The sequence below is a fragment of the Acinonyx jubatus genome, chromosome D3, assembly GCF_027475565.1.
Source record: "Acinonyx jubatus isolate Ajub_Pintada_27869175 chromosome D3, VMU_Ajub_asm_v1.0, whole genome shotgun sequence".
Classification (NCBI taxonomy): Eukaryota; Metazoa; Chordata; class Mammalia; order Carnivora; family Felidae; genus Acinonyx; species Acinonyx jubatus.
The window spans coordinates 26,702,236-26,711,253 of NC_069392.1; the positions used below are offsets into that span (position 1 = coordinate 26,702,236).

Here is a 9,018-nt window from a genome sequence, read left to right on the forward strand (position 1 = left end):
TTATGATCTTTAAGTTCCTTCTATCCCGTCTTTCCTAAGGGTTTTTATTAAGAAAGGGTGCTGAATTTTGTCAAAGGCCTTTTCTGTATCGATTGACAAGATCTTATGGTCATGATGGATGTTTTGAAGAGCAGCACACCTCAACAAAGTAGGCTTAGAGGAACCATACCTCGACATAATAAAGGCCATATATGGAAAATGAACAGCTAATATGATCCTAACTGGGGAAAAACTGAGAAAAACTTCTTAGATCTTGCTTCTAGTTATCTGCTTCTTCTCATTACCACTCTTGGTTGTTAACTTAATCTTAACATTTATTACATCCTACTTTAATGGAGACCAACTTCTCCTATACAAGTTTATGTGTCTTATCTCTTTTTTTTCATCCACTGTTCCATTTATCATTTTTGTTTCTTTCTTGAACTCCCCAAAGGTTAGATTTCTTTTGTTCACAAATCTGTTAGGAAAAGCGTGGCCAGGACAGCTAGTGTCTGCCCCGCTCAGCTTCAGGTGGGGCAACTGAAAGGTTTGGGGCTGGATCCATTTGAAGACTTGTTCACTAACGTCTGGTTTTTGATGCTGGCTCTTGCCTGGGACTTCAGTTCAGGAGGCAGCAGAAACACTTAAACTGACACACCTAGACCCCCTTTGTGGCCTAGACTTCCTCACTAGATGGGGAGCTAGATTACAAGTAAGCAGCCTGAGATACAGAGCAAGGCAGAATCTGTATCGCCTTTTGTCACCTAGGCTTGGAATACACACAGCATCATATTCACATATTCTGTTCATTAGGAGCAAGCCACTAAGGTTGTTCATGGTCTTTTTTTCTATGGAATTAATATTTGAAACCTATGGACACCTTTAAAAAGCAGTATAATTTACCTACTGGACACAATTGTTTGTATTCCTCCCACCTGAAAAATGCATTCACTCCCCTCCCCCTCCAATACCTCCTGCAAGTCTCAGTTATCATGGCATCAGGTTCAGGGCTTGAGTCCAAGATCTTACCATCTTAATCAGGTGCAGTGGGGACAAGCTGCCTGGGTTATGGTATCTAAAGTATAGCCCCTTGAGTGCAAGTGTTCTCAATATGAGGACTTGAGAAGGAAAGAAACAGTTATTTACCACTCACAAATGTAACATTCTAGTCAACTGCTGAAGACTCTCCCATTCAGAAAAAGATGGGAAGCACCCTAGTCCATAAGAGTTTTGAAATATAGCCTGATGCATGCTGTCAGTTCTTAAGATAGGATTTAGTCCTAACCACGGGAATATTTCTCCATGTCTCTTCCCTTTCTTTACTCTTTGAGTTCTTGGTTCCTTCCTTTTCATAAGGAATGACCTGTATTTGCAGCTGTTTTTTCATCCTGCTTCCTCCCTGTGCGACTTCTAAGACCCAAAGCCCTCTTTTCCTTTTGCAAGATTTGGTCTCTTGTAGTCCAAGCTAACAAATAGTATGTTTGCTACTATAAATCTCTTACATTTTTTAGTTTTCTATAAATAGTACTGGATTTCATGCCGTGTTGTAGCAAAGTGACCCTCCCAAGTCCTTTTGAGATCAGCTTTTCGCTTCAGGTTTCCTGTGAAGCTCTTATATGACAATGCCTTTAAAATTCGTCTACTCTTGGGGCTCCTGGCTGGCTCAGTTGGTAGAGCATGTGACACTTGATCTCTGGGTGCTGAGTTTAAGCCCCATGTCGGGTGTGGAACCTACTTAAAAAAATTTTTATAGTCTTAAGATCCCTAAAGAAATTGGAGGCATACCTTAAATCTTTCTGTTTTCCTGGTAGCACCCTGGATTTTCTCGTAACCCAAAAGCCATTTCTTCATGTTGGCATTATTTGCCAGTTCCACATGTAGAGAGGCTGTAAATGAGAAACAGATACTTGAACCCAGTAAGTCCTGGTTCCTTTCAGTTGCATAGTCTTTCTTTAGTTTCTCTTTCTTATCCGTTTTACTTTCAGGTATTTTGTAGCATGACTTCCCTTTCCTCCAGTGTCATTTTCTTCACTTGCTAGAAAACCTTGCTGTCAGCCTCTTCACTGGCCATCAGGCTTCCACTAAGAGTCTTGTGGAGGCCGTTTGGGTCTCATTCTTATGCTTTTCTACATCTTTCCAGGTTCCACCTACCTCCCAGTTCAAAGGAAGTTTAGTTTTAGGTTTTTTTCAATAGCAGCACACTGGTTTTAGTATCAGTATCTGTGGTAGTAATTTACTGCTGCATAATAAGCCACCTCAAAGCCTAGTAGTTCAAAACAGCATTTATCTTGTTCACCAATCTTTAGTTTAGGCAAAGCAGAGTAGGGCAACTCATTTCTTCTTCATTTGGCATCAGCTGGCATAACTGGAGGCTGGAGACTAGAATCATCTAAAGGCTTGTTCATGCACGTGTTTGGCTGTTGAGGCTGGCCTTTGGCTAGGACGTTGGCTAGTCTCAGCTGGAGTATCTACATGAAGACTCACTAGGTAGCCTGGGATTCCTCACAACGTGGTGGCTGGGTTCTAAGGGTGAGCTTCCCTAGACAAAGAAAGTCAGATGGAAGCTGTATCACATTTTCCAAGCTGGCCTTAAAAATCACAGCAGTTCTGCAGTTCAGTAACTAGAAACCAGTTACTGAAGCTGGCATATATTGAAGGGGAGGGATTTTCACAGAAGTATCAACAAATTTATAAAACGACCACATCCACTCACCTTGCCTTACCAATCATATATAATGGATGGAAGACCTTTCCAACTCAGCATCACTGAAACTCCAGCCAGTTTTGTTGTGGTTGTTTAGTATGATCTCTTATTTTCTAGAAAGTAACAAGGATTACAAGATAACAGTATTGAAATAAGTTTTTATTTTGCCTCAAAAAAATATGTGCATTATCCAATTAAAGTTTTATACTGGGAGATGTGATTTCTTAACCTGGAGAATCATTTCTCCTGGGAATGCAGTTCAAATTAGCATTAAAACATTTGCAGCTCAGAAAAAGGCCGTGGCATTAGAATCATTACCTATAGATTCACGAATTAGAGTCTTATTTTCAGAGTCTTATCTTGGGACGTATTTTTGGACGCGGGCAAACATAAGTCAATATGATATTGCTAAAACTTCTTTAAAAATGATGGAGTGTTGAGATGGGGGAAGGGCTAAGAGACTTTCTCCTAAGAGGGGACTTATTTTATGAAAGAAAGATATGAAAGAATGATAGAAAAATAAAAGTATAGAATCAAGTGCAAATATTGTGTAGTAAAGACAATGATAGCAAAGATCTATTTCAGTAACACCTGATGGCTTTAAGTTTGCTCTTGATTTTCTGAGTTGTTTAAGGTTCCACATTCTAAGACAGGTAACATTTGATTGCAAATGAGTTTATTTAAAATTTTGAGTGCCGGGCTGGCTCAGTTACTCTTGATCTTGAGATTGTGAGTTCAAGCCTCACACTGGGCTTAGAGATTACTTAAAATCTGAAAAAAAATTTTGATCGTAGTTTTGAGTTAGACTCTTTTCACTCCACTTCCAAACTATAGTGTTTTATTCATGCAGGCTGATGTCCTTACAACAGAACTGGAAACTACATCTTCAAAATGTCTACACCTGGATGCAAAAAATCAAATTCTTCAACAAGAGTTATTATCAATGAAAGCTTTCGAAGAAGAACGTGAAAAACTAGAGAGCAATAACAAGAAGTTACAACGAGAAGTAGTAAAATTGAAACATTTTATAGAAATGCATATGGTAGAACGCAAAGTGGAACAGTATAAACGGGAGATTGAAGAAAGAGCACGACTGGACACAGTACAAAAATTACACGAAGTCAACCTGTTTTTACAGGTTAATTGATTGATCTGTAATGTGCTTTCGTTCATTTCACTGCAAATTACATTTTGGATAGATGTATTGTACGGGTTTCCTCTACTCGCTTTATGGAAATTTGTAGATTTCTGGAGGCATTTGTTCCTCCCTTTAAAGATTTCAGTTTTCATCATTGTTCCTACTAAATCGAGAGGATAAGAAAAAATGATGATTTAAACAACTAGTCTCAGTATGAAGAGGAAAAGAAAACTTATGATTTAAAATTGCACTCTATTTGGATTATTAATTTTATTGTTGACTTTTAAAATTTTGTCATTGATTCTATTATTTGAATTATCAGATTGTGTGAATACTAATACAAGAATGATTGAAATTTAATTTTATAAATCAAATTTAATTCAGTTGACATTGATGATAAATATTTTACACTTGGGCTCTTTTTTTTTCCTTTAAAATTGCTCTCTGAATCATTGACTCAGAACTAAAGGAAACAGGTATAATTGATTATTCAGATTCTAGCTATTTTAAAACTATCCTGTTAATTTGCTTTAGGCACAAGCAGCAGCTCAAGAAAACATGCTTCAACGAGAAGTCAAATGGAACTTAGAATTAAAGATCTGGAATCTCAAATCTCTACAATGAAGACGTCTCAAGAAGATTCTACTAAAACAGAGTTGGAAACCTACAGGCAACTCTACCTAGAAGAATTAAAAGTTACAAAGTCCTTGAGAAATGAGCTGAACAGGTAAGCCAAAACAGAATCATAGACAAGAAATTTAGCTTATTCATTTGCCTCGAAAGCATAATTTCTGCGGAGCCAAGATCATGAGATGAGTAGGAAGTGAAAGCCAACTAGATCGTGTAATTTTGGAAAATGATGTTTCTAAGTGAACTTACCTTTGAAATTTTATGCCAGGACAGTTTGCCTCCCTCCTCTTCTTTTTGGTTTTACAGGACCTCTTCTACCCCACCGCCCCCGCACCCCCCGCCCTGTATATTTTCCATTGATCGGATCTGCTAGTCTTTAAGTGCATTGTTTGAAGCTTTCTCATTTAGAAGCATATTATTATAAAATTGCTTGTCAGAAGTACCCTAAATAGAAATGTCGATGAGTTCATTTTTGGAAGAAGACATCTTTAACCTAAAATGTCAAGTCCTACTACTACTCATCCTGGCAGCTTGGTACATTTATTCTCTTGATTGTGAACTTTGGTATTATTACTAGAATGGGCCTTGAGACAAACTATCCTTTATGGTTTTTCTACTTTACATAATGGCATACATGTGAAATACAGAAAGACTCACACAGGGCTGGTGGGGAGTAGAGTTCCCAAAGTGGCTAAAAAGAGCACCGTGGTGGGAGGGAGGTATGTGGAAGACTGAAGACAGAAAGGGCAGATTCTGCCTCCAGTGCCTTGGTAACTGTTATAAGCTAATTGCCTCTGTAGCTGTTTTAATTCTTTCTGATCACACGTCTGCCATCTACTTTCTCCCCTAGAGATTGTTGGTCTCAGTGATTCCTCGGTGTCAAATGCTCAGTTTCTTTGAGATAGTAAGTGAAATGTACAAGAGTGGTGAAAGCAAACGCTTGAAAATGTCTTTGAGGGATGGTTTATTTTTATATCTGTAAACAGGTTTACTAAATATAAGTGTGTATATATACTGGCATCCTGAAGGATGTTGTCAGTACAGCCATTCCAGAAGACAGCAAGTATTATTCGTTAAGCCATGTACATCACTGATAGCCACTTCTCTCCCTTCCCTAATTTGAATTGTTAGTTAGGGATCCCCCTGGAAACATAAGTATTTCTTTAGAACAATTTTAAAAGTATAATTTTGGTAGGTGTGCTCTGTCACATGTTCAGTGTTAAAACACTGTTCAATGGCAAATGCTATTTACTATTATGGAAACTTAAAAAGATGTAAGTCATTTAGGAATGATTTAGGGAAAAAGAAAGTGTATTTGTGTTTTTTAATCTTCACAGGACTGAGAGACTGTCAGAGAGCAATACAAAACTTCTTGAGGAGAGACAGCAGCATCAAACTTCACTCAGGACTCTTACTATGAGCCTAGGCTTGGAATCACCTTATTGTGGACATTTTGAAAATAATTCAGTGCTCAATGGAAACCCTACTCCAGGAAGAAACTTAGTGATTCCTACCTTAAACCCACGGCCGTCATATGCCTACTGGGAGACTTCCTTGTGGAAGGTTAGTTATATCATCTGTTTTACTTTGGATTTCAGATATCTGATATAATTGTTGCTTTTAATTTGGTGAAATTCTGAGTTGTTTAAGTAACTAATACATACGAAGTAAAAGTCATAATTATATGTGCTAAGAAAGAACTGAGGTAAATTTTATATATATATAAAAATTTTACATATATATAGTAGTCCCTTGATCTCTCATTTCCAAGAGATACTTATTTTTATTTTATTTTAGCGAGAGAATGAGTGAGTGCATGCAGGGGAGGGGCAAAAGGAGAGGGAGAAAGAGAATCCCAAGCAGGTTTCATGCTCAGCACTGAGCCGAATGTGGGCTCAGTCTCAAAACCATGAGATCATGACCTGAATCAAAATCAAGATTTGGACACTGAAAACAACTGAGCCGCCCAGGTGCGCCACAAGAGACACCTAGTATTAACTGTATTCAATAAATATAACTAAACTGACCCATGTTAAATTTCTTGAAAAGCTTTCATTTAAATTTGATTTTAGAAAGTAAATGTTATTGCCTGTTGACCACAGGTACACTTAGATGCTTGGACTTATTTTCGGTTGGCAGTGGTTCATAAACATTTGAAGGTTTTGCTATCATCCAGTTTTTGCACCATTGTATGTCAGTGAATGATCGTCCTCCAAACACTTAACGACATATGAATGTTTACTATTTAAAAGAATCCAAGGGGGTGCCTGGGTGGCTCAGTCATTTCAGCGTCTAACTCTTGATCTCAGCTCAGGGTTTGATCTAGGGGTCATGAGTTCAAGTCCTGCATTGGGCTCTACACTAAGCATGGAGGCTACTTTAAACAAAAAAAAAGGAACCCATGGTAAGTCCTTTTTTTATGAATTAAATAAACTTGTAACACTAAAAAGGTTAATTTCTCTTTTAAGTTAAATTTTTGCTATTTTCTTACATGAGAATACATCTTTAATTGCTCCCTTATGGCACTCTTTTTTCTTTTTCCTTTTTTTTTGACTAATAGCACCTCTGTTTCAATTTTTATAAAACACCTTGCTGAGCAATTGTAGAGCATTTTATAAATAGCTAAATCAAGCAAATATTTGAATTTTTAAAATGAAGCTTTTATTTCTTCAAATGAGTTCTTTGCCCGTTTCTCTTTTCTTTTTCTGGAACCCCTTGAATGCAAGTATTATTACACTGAATGTTGTCCCACAGGTCCCTTAACCTAGTCTCATTTTTAAAGTTCTTTTTTCTGTCTTTCAGCTTGGATGATTTCTACTACCCTGTCTTGCAAATTGTTGATCTGTTCTTCTGCATCTTCTTATCTGCTGTTGATGCCCCTTAGTGTATTTGTCATTTCTGTTATTGTATCCTTCAGCTCTGATTGGTTCTTTTTTATATTTTCTATCTGTTTGTAGATGTTATCACTGGATCCATTCATTCTCCTCCCAAGTTCACTGAGCATCTTTATGACCTTTACCTTGAACTCATCACTTGTCTCTTTTTTTCTTAGTTTTTTTTTCTTAGTTTTGTTAGTTTTTTTTTTCCTTAGGTTTTGTCATGTTCTTTCGTTTGGAAGGTATTCCTCTGTGTCCTCAGTTTGTCTGACTTTCTATGTTTGTTTCTAAAATGGTTTCTTTCAATTTTTCTCTTTTGAGTGGGCGTTGCTTTTGAACAATGTATATTAGTTATGAAGTCAAGGAAGAAGAGAATGTTTCTGTAAGTGTTGTCTAGTCATTTTTCTTGGTGGAGCTGTGACAGGTGACACTGGGTAGGCGACAAGTAACACTGTTCTTCTCTTTCTAAATTCAGAACACAGGAGACAGGGAGATGGAGAGAAACTTAGTAGCTTTATTACTAATACACACTAACGAATGGGAGGATATGATTTAGGTTATGTTAGCCACACTGGGCTTCCTCCCGAATTGGGCACTTCCCCACACAGTTGTAAATTGAGGAAACAAATGCTTGACACCCACCCTGGGGGCAGGGTGCTTACCACAGAGCTGAGAGCAGACCCAAATTCATGTTACTGTGGGCAGGCACATCTTTTCAAAGAGGAGACTCAGAAACACATAAGCACTGCTTAGCTCCTTCTCCCAAATTCACCCGTTAGGTAAGTCTCCCTTCCTGTCGGGAGGGAGAGAGAGAGAAGTCCAAATGTGAGAAGTGAAGGTTCACCTATTATTTCTGACTGGATTTAAATTATAAATAAAGTGAATTGTGTCTTTTGTACATACCAACTAATGCTGAGAGGTTAGACAGAAGCATGCTAGATGGGAAAGAGAAATCTGTTGGGTTTTAAATTTTGCTGTAAAAAACCACACCATGGGTTCACTCATTTGTTGATTGATTTTGATAAACCAAATTTCTTTGGAAGAAATAAATCATTCTTTCAGGAAGAATTTCCTCAGTTTCAGCTTGCTTGCTTCACCTGAAGATTTTCTCTCTCAAGTTCTCTGTCCTGTGGTTTAAAACAGTTGTGCTTAAAAATTGACTGCTACTAAAAGGAGTTAACATAATTTCTGTTCCTTTATTTTTATTCACGACTTTAAAATTTGTAATTTAGAGAGCAACTATCGTGTGCCTCATACCTAAACATTATTGAGCCACATGACAAAGTTTTATGTATTCATTTGCTCTGAGTTATACTTATTATAGTTATACTTTTTTTTACTTTTTATATTCTCATTGTTATTTCTTTTTCTTCCTTTTAACTTTAGAGTCTGCTTTTATTTATTTTTCATTTTTAGGACCATCTTGTTTTGATTACTAGAGCTTTGTAGTGTATCTTGAAAGCTGGAATTGTGACACCTCCAGCTTTGTTTTTCTTTCTCAAGATTGCTGTAGTTATTTCAGATCCATTGTGATCAAGAAAAAAAGAGACAGACCCAAATAAAATCAGAAATCGAATAGAAGTCACAAAAGACCTCACAGTAAAATAAAGTGTTAAAAGATAATACCATGAACAATGATATGCCAACAAATTGGACAACCTTCAAGAAATGGATAAATCCCTAGAAACATG

At 37.2% G+C, this 9,018-nt stretch overlaps 1 long non-coding RNA gene across 2 annotated transcripts; it reads right to left on the reverse strand.

Annotated features, from left to right (window-relative positions):
* Positions 1 to 2,763: 2,763 nt before the first annotated feature.
* On the reverse strand, positions 2,764 to 8,600 carry LOC113595679 (uncharacterized). 2 transcript variants are annotated; one of them, XR_008291752.1, is made up of 3 exons: positions 8,231 to 8,600; positions 7,990 to 8,120; positions 2,764 to 2,796 (listed from the first exon to the last, which is right to left on the reverse strand). It is a non-coding gene; the product is annotated as an uncharacterized LOC113595679 (long non-coding RNA). The 2 variants fall into 2 exon arrangements; XR_008291753.1 differs by lacking the exon at positions 2,764 to 2,796 and adding an exon at positions 7,000 to 7,788.
* Between the last annotated feature and the right edge of the window lie 418 nt (positions 8,601 to 9,018).